This window comes from Cupressus sempervirens, chromosome 9, assembly GCF_028749045.1.
Source record: "Cupressus sempervirens isolate cs-2001-9-10 chromosome 9, ASM2874904v1, whole genome shotgun sequence".
NCBI classification, from domain to species: Eukaryota; Viridiplantae; Streptophyta; class Pinopsida; order Cupressales; family Cupressaceae; genus Cupressus; species Cupressus sempervirens.
In genome coordinates, this window is record NC_143126.1 from 516,233,430 (window position 1) to 516,247,346 (window position 13,917).

Consider the following 13,917-nt stretch of genomic DNA (forward strand, 5'->3'; position numbering starts at 1 on the left):
GTTAGCAAGTCAACTCATAGAGAAGAAAGCTACGTAGAAGAAATTAAGGTCTGAAAGGGATAAGGAATATAGAATAATTAAGAATGCCAAGAATATAATTACAAAAGCTATAGGTGTTGAAGTGGATTCCAATCAACACATTTTGATTCAGTTAGAAGAGGTTGTACAAAAATATAATGTGGACTCTTTTGAAAAAGAGAAACTAACTAAAAAGGCTAAAAGAAAGTTTGATGACAAGGTGCTAGAGCATATTGCTCAGCAAATTGCAATCAAACAAGTTGAGTTGTCTGCATTATTGGGTAATTTTGAAAATTCTTTTAATATTGCAGCATCACGTTTTGCTAAACTTTGTGATGTCTCTAGTTTTACTAAAGAAATAAAGGAGAAGATAAATAAGATTGATGTTGATATGCAATCAAGTGCATCAAAGTTGCATATTGACCCCTCCTTTAGCTCCTCTCATCACACCAAGGTGAAATATCTGGCAGACGTACAGGTAGAACTTCTAAGAGAAGAAGCAAGAATAAGAGCAAACTTGATTGATATTCAAAACATGGTCTTACCAATAATGGATATAATGCAGAAACATATTGCTCATTGCAAAACATTGGTCCAGGATCAAAAATTCTCAGTGGATGATCACATGATCAAATTATCAGTAGAAGTTCAAATTACCCTCTCCATCTGCCAAATTTTACAAGAGAATTGGGATAACTCATTTTCCCTCATTCTCAAGGTACATCAATAATTTCTATCTCATTTTTGTGTAACTATATAAATAGTATATGTAGCCCTTTGGCATTATTGTAAAAAAGGGGGAGAGATATCAGTATAAGCAAAAAGGGGGAAACACTATATATACGAAGAGATATCAATATAAGTGAAAGGGGGAGATAGCACTCAATAGAGTCAGCATGTATATGTGTATAGCTATGTACATAAGTATCTTTGTATATACATTATGTGTCATCAAGGAGATATATGTAGGAATGTATATGCAACAGCTTTACAAAGATAAATTTTGAAAAACCAAAATTCAATGAGTCAGATTATGTACATATGTTTTGGCTTATAAGTGTTTTGTCACTAATGCCAAAGGGTGAGATTGTTGGCATTAAGTTATTATTTCCATTAGTGACAACACTTATCTATATCAGTGTAGCTATCGAGCTTAGCATTAAGTTTACTACGCTCACCAAGCATTCTAGTGTTAACCAAGCTTTGAAGTGTTCAACAATTTACACCAAGTAGAACATTGGCTATCGAGTGAATATAGGCAATGTGAAGACCAACAGTGTCTATCGAGCTTTGCAGTGTCTACGAGCAGTAAGTTTGTGTCATGGAAATTCAGTGTAAATCGAGTGATAGAAGAAGTAGTGTTTACCGAGTGAAGCAAGGTAAACTCAACGTGTAGTATCTTTTGAGTGACACTACATCTACCAAGTCACCAGTGGTCATCAAGTTCAGAACTACATCGAGTGATTAGTATGGACCGAGCCTTCACTTCTACCAAGTGCATGATGATGTAGTGTAATGCAGTGGACATCGAGTATCAGAAGGTCACCGAGTTAGTTCAGCAAACCCAAGTTATTTACTATTGGGTTGACTTTTTAATGTGTTGTTCACTTATATTTTGGCCGACCTTGCAGTCTTGTAAATTGGAAAGGTATATATGTAAGATGCATTGTAAGATATCATTGTATTGAAGTACTATGAAGTATTTTTTGAGAAGTGCATGTGAAGGATTATCAGCAGTATTTTAAGGAATGCAACAAGGTCAATACATGAGTAGAAAAGTCATATCTATCACATAAGGTGATCAATGCATAAATGATCTTATCAATAATCAATTGTAAGTAGATCCACTGCTTCATCCTAATAGTTGAATTAGATTCCAAATCCTTTAACAAGGTATACTTAACAGTCTCTTAACCAAGTGCATACTTCATTGTATGTTTGTAAATCCTCTAACAAGGTGTACCTAGTAGTCCTTTGTGCTCCTAATAGGGCAGATCACTAGAAGTGGTCAATATAAGCCTTAACAGGCCAACTTTGTGCTATAGTAGTGAAGTTTTGTGGGTGCCATCCTCACCCCAATTTTACTTTCTATTCAAAAGGTTTCTAGGTCACCAAATCATTGTGTTCCTTTGTGTGATGAATGTTTTATCTTTCAATACTAACGTATGTAGTAGTATAGATTGATTTGTGGTGAATTTAAAGAAAAGTTTTTAAGTTATTGATTCACCCCTCACCTCTAAGTAACTTATCTAGTCTTGAATATTTCCAACACTGTATGGCTTGGAACTCATCTTTGTCTAAGTCTAAATAGGGAGAATATTTCATTCCATTGTTGTCTCTAGGACAAACCATGTGTTTCTCAATGCCACCCAAACTAGTGTTTCTTAACACTATCAATTTGGAAATTTAGTGTTTCTCAACACTTCTCAAATAACTTTACCTCAAACTGAAATCTTGTTGGTAGTCTAAGTCATACGCTTATACCTCACTCACAAGTAGAAGTAATAGAAATATCAGTGACAATATTTACACTATGGCTAAATGAAAATGAATGAGCTATGTTTAATGATATTTTCTTTATATGTCACATGTTATTGGTGATTTTCACTAAGGTCTTCTTTGTAGTCTCTCTGGGATGTCACTAAACTAGTGGAATGGAAGCATGGGGCATATTTTCTTTGACTCTTTCTTGTGGGTGAGATTCCAATTATCTAATGTGGTTAATGCATCAAGTGTCTATGATAAGTGCCTCCATCATGATTTGATCACCCATATACCTCGACCTAATTCATTTGGGCACTTGTGTGAGTTTGAATTATGTCTTTCAATATTATCAAAAAAATTTATACAAGATCATACTTATGGTCATGTTGGAGCTTATGCCTTGATGGTAGTAGAATATTATAACCTGAATTGGAAACTTAATCTAAGTTATCTTGACATTTATGTCTTTAATGCATACATTATTTTCCTACATTCTATTTGATATAGATCATATTCATATCTTCATATTCAGATTGGCACTGGTAAAAATTGTACAATCTTGTGATGTCCCTTAATAATTCTTTATGATGAAAATAAGGACCTAATTAAGACCCTTCCACTGAACACTTGTGCTTTCATCCTAGGTTGCATCTTAGTCTTTGCATCTTGTATTGATTGAAGATAAAGTCTTCATATCATACAAATTTGATCATCACTCTTTTGCAATCAACTACACTTGATCATCCTCTTCATTTTCTTGAATCCCTCAATAATTCCTTTATCATCTCTTGGTATTTAAATCATCACTATATTTATGCTATCTTGAAATCAAAGGGAATAATCTAATCATCATATTTGATCTACCCAAAATGCTAATTTTTCAGATCATGAAGTCCATGTTAAGCTTGAGAGCATTTTATCAAGATTAACTATGAAATCTATGCATTTACATCATGGTCCTAAAAATATAATACATCTCAACTATAGATCAAAATCACATGAGCATGCAAGTAAAGAACAGAAATAAATTCAAGGTACATCAAATAGATGTTAAATCTGCATTTTTTAATGGAATACTTGAAGAAGAGGTATATATAGAACAACTAGAAGAATTTTTTGATCCAAATAAGAAACACTTGGTTCCTAAATTTAAAAAAGAACTAAATGAGCTGAAACAAGCATCAAAATAATTATATGAAAGGCTACATTCATACTTGATCAAAATTAGATTTGCGAAAACAAGTAAAAATAGTAATATGTACTTGAAGAGTGAAGTTGAAAACATGGTATTGATTGCTGAAATATTTGTGGATGATATCATATTTGGTGGTAATGAGTTGTTGTGAAAATCATTTATTTATTAGATGAGCAAGGATTTTGATATGTTTATATTTGGTGAGATTAAATTTTTCATTAGTTTACAAGTTGATCAAACAAAAGATGGTATAAATGTGGCCCAGTCTAAGTACATTAAAGAGATTTTGAAAAAAAATGGTATGGATGAGTCAAGGCCAGTTGGTACACCTATGGTGACTAGATGTAAATTATCTCAAGAGGACACTATTGCTATGGTGAACGAGACATAATATAGATCAATGATTGGGAATTTACAATATGTTGTGCATAATAGACTTGATATTACACATGCAGTTGGTATTGTTGTAAGGTTTTCCTCTTATCCTAAGGAAATACATATGATTTCTATTAAAAGGATATTTAGATATGTGAAATAAATATAAGAGTATAGATTGTGGTAAACTAGGAAGTGTAACACCCACTCTGGAACCTAAAAGATATAAATCTAATATTTTAAAAAGTTTATTGAACTAATTTTGATTTAAGTTTAAAAAAAATCAAAGTAACAATGCGGAAGAAATATACACAAACACAATATTTACAAAAATGCAATTACAATACAAATTTCATTGCTGAAGGGTTCCTTCACATTGAGTCACATTTAAGAAAGTTTTATTATTAATTTTAAGTCTCAATTACAATGTTAATAATCATAAAATGAATAAACACATACATAAAACTAATTGATATGGTAAATTAAATTCAAATAACATCATTCACTGCACATGTCACAGGTTATGCAATAATAAATACAAGTACATGAATATAGAATACAACATCCCATAGGATCTCAAATATACATGACACACAGATACAACATCTAAATAGAAGTCTCCAAGAATAACAATGATAAAGGTACAATTGTATCCACATACATCTAATATTTGTCAATCTATTGGGGGACTCAAATGGTAAGAAGTCACTACCTGCCAATCACGTGGTCACCTAATTAGGCTCCCACTCCCATCATGCAAGAGAGATAATTTACAATCCACACACAGGTAATAAAATCATAAAAAAATTCTAGGCAAGGGTTCTTGATAGCCAAATCTACCTCAAGGGTAACTCAAACTACTAATAAACAATAGATAACCAAAGTTGAGAAGGCACTCATCCAAACTAACATCACATACCAAAATCAACAACAAATACCAAGTGTATCATCTTAAAATGAAAGTACTTTCATTTTAAGAGTGTTTAGCCCTTCAAGTAAGTGGTCTAGGGTCATGTCAAGCACCTTGAATGGGCCTTTGCATGGATCTAGTTGTTTTCCCCTTGTTGTACTTCTCTCTCTCTATTTTTAGCCTATTTCTGATAAACTACTCTGTGAAACTAAGGACTTTGGCCTTTGGTTCAAGGAAAACCTTTTGGGTCAAGGTTGACCTTGACCGTAACCTAGGTCAAGGATGACCTTGACCTACCTAGGGTAGGGTTGACCTTGTCACTGATCCTAGGTCCCATTTTCAAGTTTTGGAAGTTTTGAGATCTCAAGTTTTAGAAAGTTTCTTTTCCTACTTTCAGGTTGATTGTTTCAAGTTTTGGAATGGTAGACTCTTAAATTACATTTATTCTAGGTCAATTTCTAGCGGTTAAAGTTAAATGGTATTTAATTCTCCTATGTCAGGCTTCTCTAGGAGTTTGTGCCCTAGATCTCTATATGAGGAAGCATTCTTCCCTCATTTTGACATTTACAATCTATGCATGATCAATCTACTTTCTATCCATGATTCATAAGGACATTCACGATCTATGAGTGATTATATACTATTCATAAGGAGATATTATCAAGCATTCATTCAAGCATTCAAGTTTTCCTTTGAAGACCAAGGGTTGAAGCAATTTGGTTCAAGTGCTCAAGATTCATCATTCAAAACCCTAGATCTAGCCATCATGGTGGTGTGATCTTCCTTCAAGATTCTTTCTTCATCTTCAAGATCTATTAATTCTTATATAAAGGTGGATTCTAAGCATACAATCATGGAGGTTTTGATTTACATTTGTTAATGTTATGTTCAGGCTTTCATATCAATATACTTGTTTACATTTCAAATCCAAATTGCATATCTATTGAATATCATAGCTTCGTTGTTAGATTTTTTTATACTACTTGTTAGCATTCTCTATTTCAATTATTAAGGTTGATTCTATTGATATATGATTGAAAAGATCATTTGAATGGAAAGAATGTTGAAAGAAGACTATGTGTTTTCAATCATTGTTTTGTCACTAATGTCAAACTTGTTATATTTTGGTAAGACAATTGCTTATATGTTTCAAGCACTATCACTTAGTTGATTAATGAAGAGGATTTGATCAACAAGATGTAATAAAAGTACTTAGAGGAAAGGTTGAGTTATGATTATGTATTGAAGTTCAAGAATCAGTTAAGACAGTGGTAACATAATGTATTGATGATCTACTTGAGGTTACAAAGTGATTGGCTACACTTAGAAAGTTTGGAAGAATAAGGTTGGACAAATTTCACATGCTAAGCTTGACCAAGTTAATAGAAGGTGCCGAGAAAACTTAGTGCAAGCTGAGAAAAAAGTTAGCTGGAGCTGAGTGAAAGTGATTTCTAGTGGATGCTGAGTAAACTAATGGATGCCAAGAAAAGTTAGTAGGTGTCAAGCAAGTTAGTAGATGCCGAGTGATTTTTAGTTGATGTTGAGCACCAGTAAAATCTAGTTAATGTCGAGTGATTTTACAATAGATGCTGAGTAACACAGTATGTGCCAAGCATCAATAAATTGATAATGTCGAGCTAGTGCATTATGATAAAGATCAAAGATTCATCAAGTAAAAGCTGACAAGTTTGTTTTATTGGAACTTGTAAATCAAGAGGAAGATAAGATTGATGAGTTGGACGCACAGAATCTTATGTAAACCGTTTGGGAGGTGAACTCAAATGGATTCTAGGAGAAGTTTCTAGACAAGACAAGATGTGGGATAGATACAATGTATCTTACCTAATCCATCAAAAACCCTAATTTTTGAGATGGATAATAAGAAAGAAATAGAGTTCTAATTTCATATATGTAGGGATGTCTGTTCATGAAGCAAAGTTGGATAGAGGTCAAAGAGTTTTGGATGCAAAAATTTGACAAGGAGAAGGAAGAGGATTTTCTTCATCAAGTGACTCAAGAGAAGAAGTCTGCAATGGAGAACTAAGCAAGAAGTCTTAATGAGGATGAATGCTTGAAGGGTGAACAAGTTGTCAGAACTACAAAGATTGGAAGCCAAACAAAGTTGAGGACTAAATAGTGATCTATAATCTGCAAGTAAGGTTGTAAGTTGTATCAGATCAAACCTATACTGTTACTTTCTAACAACTATATTAGATTAGGGTAAATCCTTTAGAGAAAGGTTGACTTAAAAATCATTGGAAAATCCTTTAAGAGTGTGGTAGTCCAATTGAATGGCCTAAAGTCCTCTAACAAGGCTCACTTTTAATAGGGTGATTAAAATCCCTTAACCGGGTCACATTTAACAGTGTGTGTTGTAACCTTTAATAGGTTGGCCTTTAATAGGGCATCACTTCAAAAGAGTGAAAAAGGAGTAGCATGTTACTGGTTGTTTTTCCCAAATTGGGTTTCCATGTTAAATCATTGTGTCAAATGTGTTGATGGATGTGTTATGTTTTATGCTTTATTCTTCTACATGTTAATGATATTGTAACATATCAGTTTTGGTTAACACATAATGAATGCATGCATGGTTAAGGATGTTATATGGTTCACTAAATTGTGAAAATTTATATTTTGTACATCTAGACCTTGAATAATTGATTCACCCCCCCTCTCAGATATTCTAAAAGAATTCCAACAGATTCCAAACTAGGGTTTGACCAAGGAAAACCCCTCATCCAAATAACAAAACCATTTTTCTTGTAGATACAGGTGTGGAATAGTGAATTGAATAGAAGATTTAGATACTCTTTTTGTTGAACTTGTGAGATCCATGAACAAAAATGTTGTCAGAGCAGTGCAGGTCAAGGTTGACTTTTTGGGGTACAATTGTGCCTAGGGTAAGATTGTGCCCTACCAATAGGGTCAAGGTTGACCTCCCTTTAAAAGGACAATAATTTTTTAGGTTTTCTCTATCTCGACATTTGCAGTGCAGAACAAGTTGCAGATTTTTTGGAAACTGCATATAGACATAAGAAAACAACACTTTCTAGATTTATCCAGATTCAAGGTTAGTACTTGTCTTTTATGTAATTTGAGATTTAAGCACATACTCCCCCACAATAGAAAGATTATATAACTTCATTTCTCCCTATTTTCTATCACATGATCTATTTCTACATTGATCACTCTCTTCTACTTAATCAATTTGGATCATCACATTGAAACTTAAGGTTAAGAAAGGAAACCTGATTTTCTTTCTATTCACCAAGTATAAATCAAATATCAAAATTAAAATGATACAACCACCTACAAATCAATGTCAAGTGTCAAAAGCACAATAACTAAGAGATCGCAACTGTCATCAATAAAAGTAAACCACCAATCACTAACTCCAACAATAAAAGCACCACCAATGAATAATTGATACTCATCAATTAAAGTCAACTGTCAATGATAACTAACATTCAATCAATAAGTAATAACTCATAATAAATACATTATTAAAAGTAACATCCAACAAGTACACCACCAGTAAATACACCTTCAATAAATATATCACTAGAGGAAAATATAAAGAAAACATGAAGGAGAGTCAGGCTACATATTATGTAGTGTCATGACATGAGCCAACTCTAGGATTATCTTGGGAGTCTCTCAAGATTTTGATGCCATAGTGACTCTATACAAAACTAAAATAACCTCTCGTGAAGATGAGGAAACTAGTCATACCTATCAAGGTATCATCCCATTTCCATTCTTAGGCTATACAAGAACTCAAGGCATGGATGAGGAATAATCTCTAACTTATATTTTTAGTTTATCTCATGACATGGGCAAGGCACGATTTTTAATTACTATGCTATCACTTGTTACACAACTTACAATGAGTTACACTAGCAGACACTTTGGGCCCTATCTCCCATTGCAAGTCACTCTCATAGACATGCACCTAGACTACCTTCCCAAAAACTCACAAACCACTATTGTGTCCCATAACGTAAAAGTAATACTAATCAAATTTGGTTCCTTAACAGGGAACCAAAAAATAACATTGGTTCTTAAAATCCAAGCTCTAAAAAATACTCATCAAAATAAACCTCAATTTAAATCATAAAACACATCATGACATCTAGTCAAATAATCATTAAAAAAATCTAAAAAATGACTCTAGTGCACATCCTAACTTGGCCAATTAAACAATCCACAAAGAAAACCATCACGAAAATAAACATCACAAGACTATAAATCCAGAATATATAAGAAAGCACATAGTTTTTAGCCATATGATTTAATTCCATCATTTTCTCTTGTTTAGTTTGCAACATAAAATAAAGTAAAATATACATGTTAATATAATTTGTTATGTTAATATACTTCTTTAAATCAATAAGTATTTACATGTCAAATCTCTTTGTGCATATAAAATATCATGCAATATTATCATGTCATTAATTTAAATAATTTTAAATTATAAATGATTTAATTAATAACATAAATGTATATTATTATATCAAATATTAATATCAATTTCATTTATAAAATATTAATATGACTTATATCTAAGTCTGATATTAGTATTGTTTTTGCTTTGATTCATAATGCACCTAGAGATAACTCAAACTTGAAATTATAATGTTAATTAAGTTATTTACAATTCCTCTCATAATATTAAATATTCATAACTAGATGATTATATAGTGAAATTCACTATAACTTCTCTTAAAATATAACTACATCACAAATATATATTTATTAACTTATAGCTCCACTTGCATTAATAAACATATATCAAGCTATAACCCACTAAGAGTTTTAAAAAGGATTACTATTAAAAATCCACTTATAAGAAATAAGTAGTATTTATTTATTTAATTTTTAAAATAAATCAATTATATATATATATATATATATATATATATATATATATATATATATATATATATATATATATATATATATATATATATATATATATATATATATATATATATATATATATATTGACTTTTTTATTCTTAAAATTAATAATTAATCAATTATTTTTTATTTTTTATTTTTTAATAAATCTAAAAATTATATTATATTTTTATAAAATAAAAATAAACACACAATTAGTATTTTCGCATATCTTTGATCTTTCAAATCATGCAACCATAATATACCTAGTTTTTTTTTTCTTTAGTATATTTATTTTCACATCAATGAATAAGTTTAGTTACAACATGCTTTCCTATTAATTAATCTTTTACTTTTCCAATAAATTTTGCAACCAAATTATTTTAGATATTAGAGGAATATTTATCTTTATTTAGAAAATTCATGATAATCACATAGTTCTAATGGAAAATTTAAAGTTGAAACCCTGGTAATTCAATTTATTATTTTCTTCCAATTTTCTAAAATCAAATTTTTCCCATATTAGAAAGGGTTTTAAAAGAATAGAGTCACAATAATTTTCTAGATTTTTCTTGAGTCAAATTTTCTTAATGAATAAGTTTTAATTTTCATAATCTACAACATAATTCTTTATCCAAAAATAAATACAATAAATTAATAAGCAGTATGCAAGCACCCAAGAAGATACAAAGTAGACAGGTCTTTCAATAAAATTCTACAATGAGATTTCAAATCCTACCTCAAAACAACAACTAAAATCTAAGACAATCTATGAATGCATACAAATCCAAACCCTTTGAAACTTTCAACAATTCTTTTGTTCCAATTCTATATTTTGCTCTCCAAAACTCATGTGTGTGAAAATGAAATACAAACCCTCATCAAATAAAGAGTCATAACCTTAACTAGGATTTCTATCCCCAATTACTAAAATACACTAACTTTATATTAAATAATAATTACTTTAATTATTCAATCTTTTCATGGACATTTGAAGAACTTTTTATTTAAAATATTCTTTTCTTTTCTTTTATTCCACTTTATTAATTAGTGCAAGCACTATTTAAAGTGTGGTTTATTATTTAATTAATAATACTATTTAAATCTTATTATTTAAATGCAATTCTAATTTCATTATTAATAATTTAATAATTATAATAAAATAATATTAAATATTAAACCTTTTAATTATTATTTTATCCAACTCCTTAAATTGGACTTTTAAATTAAATCTTTTAAACTAAAGCACATATTTAATTAATTTCTAATTAATTAAATATCATCATATTTTAATTTATTTTTAAACCAATTTTCTAAATTAGACTTCCAAATTAAGCCTTTTAAATTAAAGTGAATATTTAATTAATTTTCTTAATTAAATATTTTTATATTTTTATATTTTATTTTTAATCAAATAATATTTAATAATTCGCAATACTATATGATTAACCCAAATATTACAATTAAATCATTTACCAAACAAATCACATAGCCAAATCCACATAAAAGTAACATTACAAAAATAATTGGCCAAAACTCAAAATCAAACAACACAAGGAAAGATAAACTCATGGGTTTATAAAGGGTGGGAAGTCAGATACATGTCCTTCTTCTCACAATAAGTAATTTGGCTATGGCTGGGATTGGACCTGAACATTATCTCTCCATTCTTACCATTGAATTATTGCAATAGGGCACACTCGTCCTGGCAATTCAGGGAAGTTGATGCCTAGTACCTGCAAATTTGTATAAAATATGAGCATGCACATGTGCATATATCTAAGTTAAATAGATAATGGTGGGGAGTGGTAAATATTGTAGATCCCAACTAGTATGTGACTAGGACTCCCTCCCTCAACCTTATCAGACACGCCAAACATAAATATAAAATAGACACACACCATACTCATGCAAGTATCGGGTAAGTATAATAGTAAATTTTAAATATAAATAACATCATATTATAACATAAACATCTCATCATCATGAAGACATAATAACCATCTTTCTACCATATGAAAACATCATAAAAGTTGTTTCATTAACTACTTAAAAGAAATTCAAGTATCATCATTGCAAGTAGGAAATTGTTACAACCTTACATAATAAATTACTCAACATATCAAAGTATTTCATTTCAAATATCAAATAAGGGCTCACACGTCTATACAAGAGTCATATAAAACTTTAAAAACTAAGTCTACAATGATAGCAAAAGAGGGGTATTATAGGAAGATAAATTTGAACTTATAGTCTACACTGATGTTGATTAGGTTGGAAATGTTGATGATAGGAAAAGTAAAAGTGGTGGATCTTTCTTTTTAGGATAAAGATTGATTACATGGTTAAACAAGAAATAGATTTGTATATCATAGTCTACAAATGAAGTTGAGTATGTTGCTGCTACAATTAATTGTTCAAATATTATTTGGATCAAGAAATTGTTGAAAGGAATGCAAGAAAAAATTACTAAGTCTGTCACTTTCTATTGTGATAACACAAGTGCAATAAAAATATTCAAGATTCCTATGATACATGAAAAAACTAGGCATATATCTATCATGTATCACTATTTATAGAAGCAAATATAAGTAAAGCAAGTGAGGCTAGAGTATGTGAAATCTAAGGAGAAAATTACAGATATATTCACCAAGCCATTACCGAAGGATTCCTTTGAGATCTAAGAGGTAATCTAGAGGTCCTCCCCTATCTACGATTAACTAAGAAAGGATTCATGTTTCATCAATTCATATATATATATATATATATATTTGGAGTTGATGCAAGAGTTCATTCTAAACCTATTGTAGAGGACTTGAATGATGTCAAAGAACTAAAAAAGTTGTATTTTTATCAATACATACATTTGATTATCTTATAATATAAAGTAATGTAATGTAATATCTTATGTTTTTGTTTCTATCAATGCCAAAGGGAGATATTGTTAGGCCCAATTGATAATGATGTTAATGCATGTGAAAGAGTAATATCAATTGTTATGTTGTCATTAATGTCAATCCTTAATTGGTTAGACATCATGCTAATTCAATAGAGTGTGGCAAGGATTTGATTGATGAAGATGATTTGAAGAAAACTTGATGAAGAGTGTTGATAAGTGTATGGTATTCAATAGGCACTTAAATAAGTTAGACTCTAACAGTATAATGTTATTTAGATTTCTTTACATGATCTTAAGCAAGATATTTGAGCAAGATAGTTTAGTCAGTAAGTGAAAAAATATAGTATTAATCAAGCTGCTACAGTTTCAATCAATAACCTAATGAATAAGTGAAGAAGTTTAGTGTTAACCAAGAAATTCCAGTGTTAAATAAGTCAAATATTAACTGAGTGAGTTGTAATGTTCATCAAGCATTAACATAAAGAACAAGTTCAAAAAATATTAATTTGAGGTTGACATTTGGAGAAATTTAAGAATGTTCAAGAAGTTTCAAAGACAAGGACAAAGTTAGTTGTGAGATTAACAATTGAAGAATTTCAAAGAAGATATTATGAAGGAGATTCAACAATATGAAATGGAGCATAGAGTTCAAGGTAGATTTATATTTCCTGAGAGTCTAGATTCATTGAATCTAAAATTGATGAAGATCTATGATCATGAATAAGTGACAAAATATGGAAGATTGGAATCAAACATTTTTCTATTTAAAGGGATGAACATGATATTTATTGTTGTTGATGTTGATGGAGTTGATCAAGTTGTTGAAGAAGAAGAGAGATAAAAGGTGAACCAAGAAAAAGAGTATTGAGAAAATCATGTGCTAAGTTGAAGTGTAAGTGTATGAATCAGCTAGAAAGGTATTAGAAGGAAGAGATAGAGAAAAGTAGAGATCTAAACAAGTAAGGTGGTACTAAAACCTAACAAATCATTTGATTGTTACTTTCTTATCATTGTAGTAGAAAAATATCTTAACTGAGTAGACCTAAAAAGTTTTTGAAATTCTATATGGTGACATTCAATAGTAATGTTTGTAAGTCCTTTAGAGCAGGTCACTCTTTAGAAATGTCAAGGAGTGAT